General features: G+C 40.8%; 1 protein-coding gene across 2 annotated transcripts in view; it reads right to left on the bottom strand.

The window, feature by feature from the left end:
- Nucleotides 1-12449, bottom strand: part of PRKAG2 (protein kinase AMP-activated non-catalytic subunit gamma 2) — a 207962-nt gene that overhangs the window by 182811 nt on the left and 12702 nt on the right. Inside the window, exon 1 of one of the 2 annotated variants that reach the window (XM_039380758.1) lies at nt 4243-4303. The exons of the other annotated variant lie outside the window; for it this stretch is intronic. The gene's annotated coding sequence lies outside the window, so the exon portion shown is untranslated. Of the gene's footprint in view, nt 1-4242; nt 4304-12449 lie in introns of those variants that run through there. 2 annotated transcript variants of the gene reach the window in all.

Below are 12449 nucleotides of genomic sequence, written 5' to 3' on the forward strand. Positions count from 1 at the left end.
CGAATAATCTGTAGGGAGGGAGATCAGGGCAGTCCAACAAGGGCTCTGTGCAAAAAGAAGGAACTGAGACCAAGAGCTACATTTCTGCTGCTCCCCATTTTTAAACTCTAAAGAAGACAAGGCAAAAGGGGGCCTGGAAGGAAAAAAAGAAAAAAAGAAGAAAGGTCACTAATTTTGCAGGACTTAACTCTTCATTGTTAAAGTCTGAATCTGTTCCTTAGTCCAATATTGTATACTAGTTTGCACGTGACAAAGAAAATGAATCATATGAGAAAAACCTCTACAAATGCCACAGGATTCCTTCCAACCCCCTCCCCTCCCAGTTCAAGACACTTTATATACACTTTTCAGTAGTGGATGACTTCAATTTTGAGCCATGACATCCAAAACATGACATCTTCGATCTTTTTTCATGAACATGAGGCGTGAACAGGGACACAGGATGCTTCCTAAAATACAATCTTTCTGAATCCCATTACTAGGCTGCTGTGTGGGAGAGGCAGCAGACGATGCTGTTGAGCTTCCCCCATCCATGCTCTCTATCCCTCCAATTTGCTGTACGAATTGGAGCTGCAGTCCAGAAACATGTGTACACAGGAAGACAAAGGGCTTCTGCATTTCCAACTCCTGCCCTATGCACAGCAGTTGGCTTCTAAGCTACTTCAGAATTTGCCTCAATCTATGTACATCAATAGAGGGATTGGATGTTTCAAGGGTGTATTTATATAAGCCAGGTCTGAGTTATGTGAGGAACAGATTGTCCCTGCCACACCTCTCCATGGCAGCAGCCAGACAGATTTGCTTTATTTTCCCTCCAAGGAAGAATAAAGTAAAATAATAATAATAAAATAACAGTTTTTAAAAACCCAATATCTAAACATCTAACAAGTTCCATAGCGATTTTGGGGTTAAATCCCAAATTCTAGGTCTTCCTTAAGGCTTCAATTATAATCAAATATAAAACTGCCAAAACCTTGCGCCACCTCTAGCAAACACAGACACGCATTTCAAGCGCAGAAAGAATGTTTCAAACCCTTGAAATACAACCAATCTGGTTACCAAATCCACATTCTCTGAGCAGAGACGTCCTGGTTCGTGACTTCTGAACTTTGTATAAAAAGAAGTGATCCAGCCTTGTGCAAAGCCTGAAATCTCCCCTGGACAGGCTTCCCTCCAAAGTCTCCTCTGAACATTCCCACCTTTCACGAGACTGACCAGACTCCTTTACTAACTATTGTTTACCAGGCTATTCCCACAAAATCCTCGTGCTACGCTGTTACAGCTGTCTGAACAAAACCAAGAGCCAGATCCAAATGTTTAGGCCTCCTTCTACTTCTATCCCATTTTGGCCACCATGGGACTACCATTTGCTCCCTGTACTTCTACATCCACTAATTAAAAAGTGCATCTAATCTGCATTGCACCACTAACCATGCACACCCAATCAACCATCTGTCACACTTGTGAACTGAAATCTGTGAAGTATCATAGCACCAATAAAACCAGATATTACATTGCACTTTCAAAATAAGATGATAAAATAAATCTTCTCCCTTACAGAGGGATTTCCCTTTTTTTTTTTTTTTTTTGCTCAACCTCATGGGGAAGAGCTGGAAATCCTGGTCCTTCGTGAGTACCAGTCCCTTGAATTCCTTCTCTGAGTTTGCAGCCTATGTATAGTTTTTTATTCATATCTATTTGACCACTTTGACTTCCTTTTAAGTCCTGCATACTTTACTGGGGCCTGGTTTTACTGAACTGGCAGTGATACCTCTAAGCTAAATTTTGTATTTTCATAACATTAACAGGGATTCATTTTGAGACTGTTTTTATTTTTTAAAAATGAAAAAAACTGGGGCCACACACAAAAATAGCTACTTTCATACACATGCGAGCAGGGACTATGGTTGGCTGTTGAATTATTGCATAGATCTGAACACACTGCTCCGAGAAAAGATCTGTAATTGTTTAGTGGTTGGGCTACTGGCCGAATTCTCTGCCTGGAGCTGTTTTTATAAATAGGCCTGAGGACAAACAAACAAGCTACTAATAACAAGTCGACTATTATGTTTTGAAGCAGGCCTGCTTTGTGTTGTCCAGCACACGAGAAGCTCAGATGGCAAATACAGAAAAATCCATGGCAAGAAGTAAGGATAGATCATGCCAATGTTAAAATTTCAGCCCACTAAAATAAACTCGATTTGGGGGAAATACCAAAACACACAAGGCTCTGTATGGCTGGGCTGTGTCAGATCCCCATTTCCACTATTACTAGGTAAAGTTAAGAAATGAGGTAAAATGGGTTAGTAACAGACATCACCAACTCCAGAAAGCCTAAAGTCAGCTGCCCTTACTTTTTTCACAGTTCTTTCCACCATGTCCCACCCATAACTACATCAAAGATCTGGACAAAACTCAGGACATCCTGATTGACCCTGATGGAGTTCTCAGATTTGTCAGGAACAGTAAAGTATCTCCTCACAGCTTTTTTCTATGGGTAATCCATGGCTACTTAATGAAAAGTAAAGGTCAGATTTTCTGCCACTTCTATTTCAGGCTGTTCACCTGATTTCATCAAACTGCAAAAAAATTTTCCTGCTTTTAATGTGTTCTGAAGGTAATTTGAGCTTCCCAGCTAAATACTCCAGCTCATCCATTAGTCCTGTGATACCTCTCCTTGAGAGGTACACTCTGTCTTGGACACCATTTTCTGCTATAGACTTCTTTCTGTTTCAGGATATAATTACATCAGTGGAATTTTTCACCTTTGGCCTTGGAAGCTTATTTGTTACCAATGGGAACAACCCACCCTAATGCTGCAACTCTTCCAAGCAGTGCAGCTACAGTAAATTATTTTGGAGGAAGGTGAGAAAAATCAAGCCCCTTACCTTTTCAATTTCTCTTCTGTTGCTTATGGATCTTAAGTCTGTTACTTGGAGGATGATCCTCAGCAGCCTTTACTGACCCTGACTTCCTTGACATAGACATCATAACCTTGCTGACTGTGGCCCATTTTCTCTGCTAAGCTCCCACCTGGAGGGGCTAATTTTTTCTTTCCATAACTGTATTGGTTTTGCTTTGCTTCTTCTTTTGTATCCTCCTTGCAGAGCATACTTTGTCCCCACGACCCTCCTCAAAGCCTTAGCAGCTCTCTTATCTCTTTCTTTATGTCATTCAGCATTAGCAGCTTAGTCTTCGAAAACAAATCCTCTTTTTTTTTTTTTTTTTTGCTGATATGAAGAGCCACTTACACCCTCCCTTCCCCGTTGTTTTCCTCCCTCTTTGGAGGAAGATCTACCCAGTTCCAACACTGCTCCATGTGATGATGCAGGCGAGAACATGGAGTCTAGTGGACCATGTGTAATTGCTACCGAGGTGAGCACTTTTCCAATAATGCCCAGAAACGATGGAGTCAGCAGGGATTAAGGGAACAACGGAGTGCTCAGCATTTATGGCAACACACTGACGCACTTCAGGGTGAGCGCTGCAGCCTGGGGGGAAGCAGCAGCAACATCACCAGCAGAGATGAAAAGACTTTGCTAGGTAATAGTTAAAAAAAGGAAACCACAACAAAAACCCAATGCATTTTCCCAGAGGAAAATGTATGCTCCCACAGGAAGGGTTGTATCTCTCTGGAAGAACTGCATTGGTCCTGATAGCAGCAGGGCAGAAAGAGGAGCTGGTAGGAATAACAGGCGAGAGCAGCAGCTGGTTTCTCTCCAGAATCACCAGCCAGAGACACAGCTCCCCTGGCACAGCAAATGCCCTCCCCGACAGTGCTCTCATAAATCAGCTTCGCTGCCATGAGATGAATTTGTACTTGATTGGATTTCAAATGGTCCAGAGTCTGAAACACGGAAACTATCACAGCTTTCAGCAAAGCATAACTTCTCAGATCAACCCAGGGTGGTGGGGGAGTGGACAGACACCAGAATGGACACCAGCATCCTCTCCAGGGGATCTAGACTGAGCCAAAGGAAATGCCAGGCCAGGGGCAGTACCTCCTCCCTGGACAAATGGACTACAATAGGGCTGTTAATCCAGTAAATTTATCACAAATACTAAATCCATAGGAAAAGAAAAAAACCCAAGCTTTACCAGAGCATAAGCATTACCAAATAAAATTATTTAAACATTTCACTGCAGAAGTTTATATACATGCAAAAGCCTTTGTTCTTGAAATCTTGCTGCTTCTCAGCAGGTTTCTACCAGCACAAGAAAACCTTCATAGCATCTACTTACACAAGAAGGGAGGAAAACGACATCCTTTTTCAGCTTTAACCAAACCAGTTGTTTCTGCAAATTTCTGCTGTCCTGCTGTACCACAGCTGCTCCAGCCCCACTGTCAGCTCTAGCCAATTGTAAGTCATCAGTTTTCAGCACACAATGCAGCTGAAAGCCAATTCTGCTGGTAGCACTGCTGGAAACGAATCATTATTTGCCCAGATCTTGTATTAACCTTTTATTTCCCTTGAATATCACCACTGGAAAAGGATGGCTCACACCCTTCAAAGAGACCAGAGGAAACAGATAGCAAAAATAAAATTAGAAAAAAATAAGGAGGGGAGTTAGGGAAACAGGGAACAAGAAAAGTTTATAAAATGTAGCAGAAAGAAAAAGTATACAAAAGTTTAAATATTATTTCAAGCATTATCAGCCTCTCAAGCCAGATGGAGAAGACCTTGAAGTAGAATCTGAGCAACTGCTACCTCACATGAGCTCAGTTTCTTTCAAGACCTGTACACCCCATCAATAAAGCAAGTGTGAAAAGCAGATTTCCCTAAACAGAGGGACACCAAAAATAAGCAGGTTTAGCTCCAAAGGTCATGTAGTTTTAGGCCAAACCACCAAACATCTACCCCATCCACTTGCTCTAATCACTCTCTCTACTGTAAATTTAAAGCTCTAGACAGCTACTACTGCTGCAAGGATGACAGAAGTAGTCTTAACTAAACTTTTAATACTGTCTTAACAATTTGGTCAGATAATTAGTTTGTCTTCCTGCATGAAAGCAATCTACTTTCACTCATAGTTCTGCAACAAAAGGTCTATGGGCTACACAGTCTATAGCAAATTCTACACAAATACTTAGCAAACAACTCCTGTCTTGGTGGGCTATAATTTAACAATCTTTGAAAGATGTTCCCCCTAAGATGTAAATTTTTTTTCAGGCTAAGTTTTAGCTAAAATTAAGATTAAAAAGGCATAGTTAGACAAATAAATTCTTTGTCAAATAAAAAGCCCCATAACATTGAATTACAAAGATCCTTCACTGCTGCCATGACTGTGAAATCTGGCAAGGTCTCATGGTCTGTCTTGTGCCATCTCTGTGAGACTCTGCCCAACTCTGGCCTAGAGATTAAGCCAGACAGCTGTGGGAGAGATCTCAATTTCTTAATAAATTCTTCCAAGACTTAGTGTGCACCCAGCAAACCCTTGTTACCTCCTGTACATCCTCATGCTGTTTCTCTCTGCCACATTACACCACTCCAGTGCCAGCTATGAGAGCTGAGGTGAAGGAGGAGCCTCTTGCGCTCTCTTGCTGGAATTCTGGACAGGAGGGAGGACAACAAGGAATTTCAAGTCCCTAGTGCAAAGGTAGCAACAATCTTTCCATAAAATGATTTCCTGAAACCTGGGTAAGCAATCTCAGAATGTTTAACCTAAGCCAGATACCTTGGCCATGATACCAAGCTACTGGGCTCACTCCCTAACAGAAACATCAAAATATCTCACAGGAAGGACAATTTAACATAAACCACTGGAAGAACAGAAATCAGGTTAATTTTATCAATTTAATTTAATGATTTTAGTTTAATTCTTAATCCCTAAATTATGTACTTAAGGGATTATAATTCTATCTAAACTGTGAGCATTCAACAGCTGGTTAGAGACAAACTGAAGTGTAGCTGTCTCAAAAGGTTAACTTGGAGCTGTCATGGTACTGTTGCCATGGATAAAGCACATGTGATTAGAACATGCGTCAGGAAGCCTCCAGAGCAGATAAAAAGTTTTAATACTATGTAGATATATATAAGCACTGTGAAAACTCATCTGGAATAATGTGTACAGTTCTGGTCATCTGCTCAGGAAAGGTTAGTTCAGCTGGGAACAGGTGCACCAAAAGGCTGTTTTGAAGATGATAGGAACACAGAGTCTCTCTTGAGGGACGTGACTAAAGGAGCTTGGCTCGCTTCGTTTCACAGTTGACAGCTGATAGTGAATGTGATCCTTCTCCACAGTTACATAAGGTGCATAAACATCAACAAGGGAGAAGAGATAAAGGACACTTTGTGGGTGCAATTAGAAAATGGAAAATTATTGTGAATAAATTTAGGCTGGAAATTAGGAAGGGAAGAAAGTGTAATTCTGGAGCAGAACTCTAATGAGAACAATAAACATCACCACTTTTCAGATTACTGAAGTTTATTGTGGGAAAAATATGATGGGGCTACCTAAAGGATTTTCCTACAGGAGCAGGAAGCGGAAATAAATGGCAGATTAAAGAAGGCTCCTTCTTGCTTTATGCATTCTCTAGAGCAAGAATGGAAATAAATAATAATTAATTCTAGCATTTTTATTTCTAGGCTTAAGAAGTTCTGATCCTATTGTGGACCCAAAAGCTGACAGATCTGCAGAGGAGAAACAGTCCAGATGTCTAATGGCTGAAAGATCAGTAAGAGCTGTGGACATCTGGATAGGAGTCATTGTATGGAGAATGTGAGAGTCAACATTAAAATCCAGAATGATTTAGAAAGATTAATTCTGAACTGTTTTCTAAATTTGTAAAGAGACCGGTACACAACATGTGGCCACAAGTCAGAGCATGACCTTTTCCATGTTCAGAGTATGACAATCATATTCTTTTGTTAAATCTGCATCAAAACACACCAAATTTGTCATAAGAAGCCCTTGCTCCCTAATGCCATGGTTCTGGTCCTTCTCAAAAACCTCACATCAAATGTGGTGCAAGGATTATATGCAAATAATAGACATGGAAATATGGAGGCGTGTGTAGGCACACCCATATACATGACAAACATGGGATACTACTCAGGAAAATGATCATCTTCTTATTTAAGAGTCTAAAATACCCCAAGATTTGATGAAGAGCTGTATAATGACTCCAAAGGGGAATGAAGATGCTCCTACCTATACAATCTAGTCAACAAGCAGAAATTATCTCCATAACCTACTGAATAGCCCAGTAAAACCAACAAGCAAGCAAACATTGTTTCTGTGAATCTGAAAGTGATTTCATTTTAATTGGTTTAAAAGAGAAGCTCAAAAAGAGGAAGGAAGAGCTTTAAAAATGAAATTACAAGTAAAACAGGGCAGAGAAAAGAAAAGAAGAAAAAACTTCCTCAAAATGGATGGGAACGGCAACATAGAAATACACAGCATTAGGATTACAAGCATTTGACCAGCCACCACCATGGCTCCAACTTTCACCTGTCTCAGCCACGTGGAAGACTACTTTTACCACAATTAGAAGAATGAGACCCTCACTGGGAGAATTCTGAACTGATTTGTCACCATCTTTCCAGGTTCAAACGACAGTTCCCACGGTGAGGGCGTCCCTCGCAGCAAACGCTCTTCCTCAGCTCTCCCCAGGGCTCAGGGAACAGACGACTCTCCAGAGGCTTCAGCTGCTGTAACTTTGGGAGTCTGGTGACCCGTCTGTTAAAATAGTGGGAGTAACTTCCGTTGCTCCCTCAGCAGGGCTTTTACGGAGCCAAGAGCATGCCAAAAACACTGCTTGCCCTCGCATATAACTCGAGCAACAGAAGTGCAGCTGTACTCAGTTTAAGGCAGGGCTATACTTTCCCACCCCTTATTTAACACTGGCTTATTTCCATCAGCCTTAACAACACTGAATGGCAGAGAAGGGATGTTTTATAGACTCATGGTGCTCCCTGGTTCTGCCTCAACTGACACAAATTGACTTGATCCACAACAGAAGGCAGTACATCTAATTGACACAGGAGTCTGGGGACAGACCTTATCACAGGTGAACTCCTGAGGCCAAAGGAAGCCTCATCATAGCTGAATTTGCACATGGAAAGCTCCATGCAGAGTCAGTGCTGAATCAGGAGGAGAGTGGGCCAAGACATCTACCAGTGCTGAATTACCTAGAATGGTCTGGCTTTAAGCAAGATGAGTTTTTTTGCTTATATATAAGACTAGGAAGCCATTGAGCTCTACTTTCCAGGTTGCTACAGATTTGGGCAAGTTACTTCTTATATTTTTAATTTCCAAGCTTTATATCGGAAATAATGATACTTCCAGGGCAACATGGGTATCATTAACTCATCTATTTTTCCTAAACATTTAGAACTTTGCAGAAGGAAAGAGATGGAAGAGGGTAGTGCATTAGGGTTATTACATTAGGTTGGCTCTCTCACCAGGCTTTCTTTTGAGGAGAGTTTTAAAACAAATACTTGGATTGAATACCCCATCAATAAAAACCTGGATATCCTCCAAGATTCCACTTCTTTGGCAAGTTCAAATAAAGCAGGTCTCCCAGTGTTTAAGGTGTAAGTGAAAGCTTGAGTGCACAGAAGGTTGGTATTAGAAGGTACATCTATCTGATAAGAGCTGCAATCTACAGAGGATAAACTGAACAGCATATGGATAACAAGATAAGCCTAGGCAATATCAGGTTCTTGCAGGTATCCAAGAATTGACAGTACAATGATTGGTGATACTTTACATTTCAGATCCAGATTAATTAGGGCACTGATGTTACAGGGTTCACTAAGAAGCCCTCCAAACCAGGGCCAGTGCAGGCAGGCACTTGAGTTTACATGGAATGAACAAAAATATGTTTTTCTCTAGGCACAGAGAAGTAAACAACTTGTGTCCATTCAGGATCTCACAACAGTTTCCCTCAGAAAATGAAGTTTTACTCCAAACTCTGTTCCCCACTTTGCATTTTTTGGCAAAGTCCTCCTTATCATGTATTCCAGATGAAGTAACTTCCTTGAATTCCTGCATAAATTTTCCTAGGACTGCTAAGCACCAGTGATCTCTGTCCCAGATATACATCATATCTATCTATATGTCAATCATATGTAGCAAAACAACTTCTAAAGCACTTCAGAGCTTTTCAGGTGCTGAAGTTTGTATCAGTTGCCAGTTCCAGAGTTTACGCCACACACTGTGCCCAGCCAAGTAATCCACTGCCAGAGGGTCGGTGGAGCGAGCGCTCAGTTTGGGCTACATGCCCCCTTCAAGATGAAGAACAAAGCCATCAGGGTGGTAGGGTCAAGACTTCCATGTTTCACACTTCAAGGATATCCTCTTCCTCCACCGCCCTGACACGTGGAAGGAGCAGCACAGCTGGATCCAAGATAAAGTGAGCCTGTGGTTAGGAGGTTATACCATTGCTTAAAGTCTGGCTAAACTTGGCTTTAACCACCAAATCGACTGTGTATTTTTGGACCAGTGAGGAAATGAAACACTAAAGCTTTGGACAAAGTTTTAGATTAATCTGTTAATGAATTACCAGTGATAGCTGAGTTCATGTTTGACTGAATTTCTACGGTCAGCTTAATGAATACATGTATTTGGAAAAGACTTAGCCGAGATGAATGTTTGTACTCGCTCTGCTTTGAAGTTACACATGAAATACAGAAATATATTGCACCAGTCGCAATTGCTTTAGATGTAATTTCCCAACAATAAAAAGTCAGGAGCAAGAAAATGGTAAACCTATTGCCAGAACATATAATTAAATTTTCAACCCGAAGCAATAACCTGTGCAGCCCAACCAATGTGCCAGACCAAGAACTCCAGCTCCAGCCATCAGAGGTAAGTCCTGTCCCTCCACTGGTGTCACAGATCTTTCTCTGGGCAGTTCAGTAAAATGACACACTGTCACACTCATGGACAGCAGTGCTGAAAAGCCTGAGTCACAGAATATCCTAGAAAGGAAAGGATTAACTTTTTAAGGCCTATTTTTAATTAATTACCAGATGGAAATGAACCTTTCTTGGAACTTTGGGAAGGTTCTCAGAAAAATCAAGCTTTCCTTGGAAGTGCCCTTGTGTGCAAAGGAGAACAGATAAAAGAAGTTTTTTTCTATTAATGAGATGGTGATAGATTCTGACAGGATGCTCAGAAAAGAAAACAACATTAACTAAATCACCATGATGATTCCAACAAAAAAAAAATCTAGCCAAGTATATGTACTACACATTAAACCCCCTCATATATTAAGCAAACATGCATAAAACAGCTTGAATTTACAAATCCTCAGCCTGAGCACAAAGACATACTTCATTTAAATGACTGTTATAAATCCATATAAAGGACTTAGCTTTATAACTCTCTTTTCATTTCATATAGTTACCAGGCCTCTATTTAAACAAAATATGGTCTGTCATAATTCTGTTTGGCCTTTTTGTATTTTGTTTCTACAAGAGGGATGTGAAAGAGAAAGGCTGAATGTATTTATTCTGGTCTGGGTATCTGGCCAATACTAAAAGAGATATTTTAGGTTTTCTGGCTCGCACTGAGTTCAGCCTCTTATCTGCCTGCCTGTTTAGGCAGCTGGAAGAAAGCTACAGAATTACAGCAGTAACACAATCAGAACAGCAGAGAGGGTGAATCACGGTATTAGCCAGATATTACCCTGGTTTCACTCTCCCATTGCCATCCCAGCTCTCTTACATCAGGCATTTTGCACAGCCCTGTCACATGTGGAAAGACTTGTGGTAAGTAGTGCTCTAAAATTTGTCTGCAAGGAGAGAAAGCCTTCAGCAGGACAACCAGAAGAAACTTGGCTGTTTGTCAAAGTGAATTATTGCAAAATTGAAAAAACAATACTGGTATTTTGGTACCCATTGATGGGGCACTTCCCAGTGCACCGCAATTTGCACATTTATACTTTATACACTCACAAGCTTTAGGTGGTTCCTTCTCCCACCCCTCTAATGTGCAGACAACCATAATCAGATCTTAACACTTCCATCCCATGCAGAAATAGCATCTCCAGCTCCAACCCCACTGTCAACAGCAGCTCCAGTGATGACAAGGAAAATGTTCCCACTAAGGCAAATAACACCAGAATCATACTCAGTGGGTGAGCAACTCGGCTGGAAATCTTCTTCCACCAGGTTCAGCTGCTCCATGCTCTGTGCTGAACAGGCCATTGAAGCAAAAATAAATATTCTTTAAATCCCCTAAAATGCTAATTGTGGGTATCCTCCATAAAACAAGAATCTTGTGGCACCCATTAGCATTAAGTATCCCACCATTAGGCAGCCAAAGTCACCAAAATTCTGAAAAACAAGATATTCCTCCCTAAAATTTGCCCACATCTCAAGGATGTAAACAAAACTAAACATCTTTTCCATAAAGACACAACATGGAACTCTGTGAGCCTGATTTTTGTTGTCTATACTGTGACTGTGATGGGTTTTCGAAACTGTGTCTAGAGATAGCAGCTCATGTATTCGGCTGGGGGAATTGTTATTTGTGTGGAAGTTACAGTGGCTTTCGGAAATCATGGAATTGCAAAAATAGGAGCACATAATAAAGGCAAATATGATGTGAAAACTGGAAGACCGGGAAGACAAAGACATTGAGGTCTTTTGGCAACATGCTCAAAACCAGCCTTAGTCAGCAAAGATGTTCACATCACTGTGACATGAAGTTCCCAGCCCAGTGCCAGGAACTCAGACTTCCACACCACACTGACAAATATTGTCAGTGGTAATTGCTGGGAGGCCAATGCTGTTGATCAAAATAGAAGTGCCACAATGGACTGTTGTGATGAATTTTATAGGATGAATTTGATTTTCGCTCTGACCCATGATCATCCTTCTGATAACTTTCACGGCACTGAGTTTACATATTTTTAAGTAAAAAGGGATCAATGTAACTCCTTAGATAAACCATGCTATCCTTCTGCATTCTCACTTTTCTGTAATGCTATCAGCAATCTTATTTCTACTGGTAAATAGTTTTTCATCTTCCTCTTTCCATTTAAATCCTTTGGCATAATTAGACTGCTTTTCAATCAGCCTTGGTAGGAACAAGTATCTCTCTTGGAGAAAAAGCAATTGCATTGGTATAATCAAGTTACTAATGACAGATCCATCATATAATCAACAAATTGGTGTTTCTGCTGGCTATTCCCTTTCCTCTTGCCTCCATAATGGTTCTCGGTTCAGTCGAACAATTGCAATTCGTTTAGGAAATGGACAAAGTAAAAATCTCGATTTTTACCAACTGTGTTGCATTGTGCTTGTTACCAGTTGTGGTTGTTGCTTTTCACTGCAGAAGTATCTACTTTTCAGCATATGTAGGATGATCTTTCAGGCACAGAAGAACATGAAAGTGCCCTTTTGTTTTCTATTTCCTTGACGTAAAGAGTACTTTCATCTCCAGAGGATGATGTATCCCAGCATGGGTTGGTAGCTTCCCTGTGTACCAAAAGTTCC

The sequence above is a fragment of the Pipra filicauda genome, unplaced genomic scaffold (genome assembly GCF_003945595.2).
Source record: "Pipra filicauda isolate LSUMZ 115617 unplaced genomic scaffold, ASM394559v2 scaffold1_size10287979_pilon, whole genome shotgun sequence".
Taxonomy (NCBI): Eukaryota; Metazoa; Chordata; class Aves; order Passeriformes; family Pipridae; genus Pipra; species Pipra filicauda.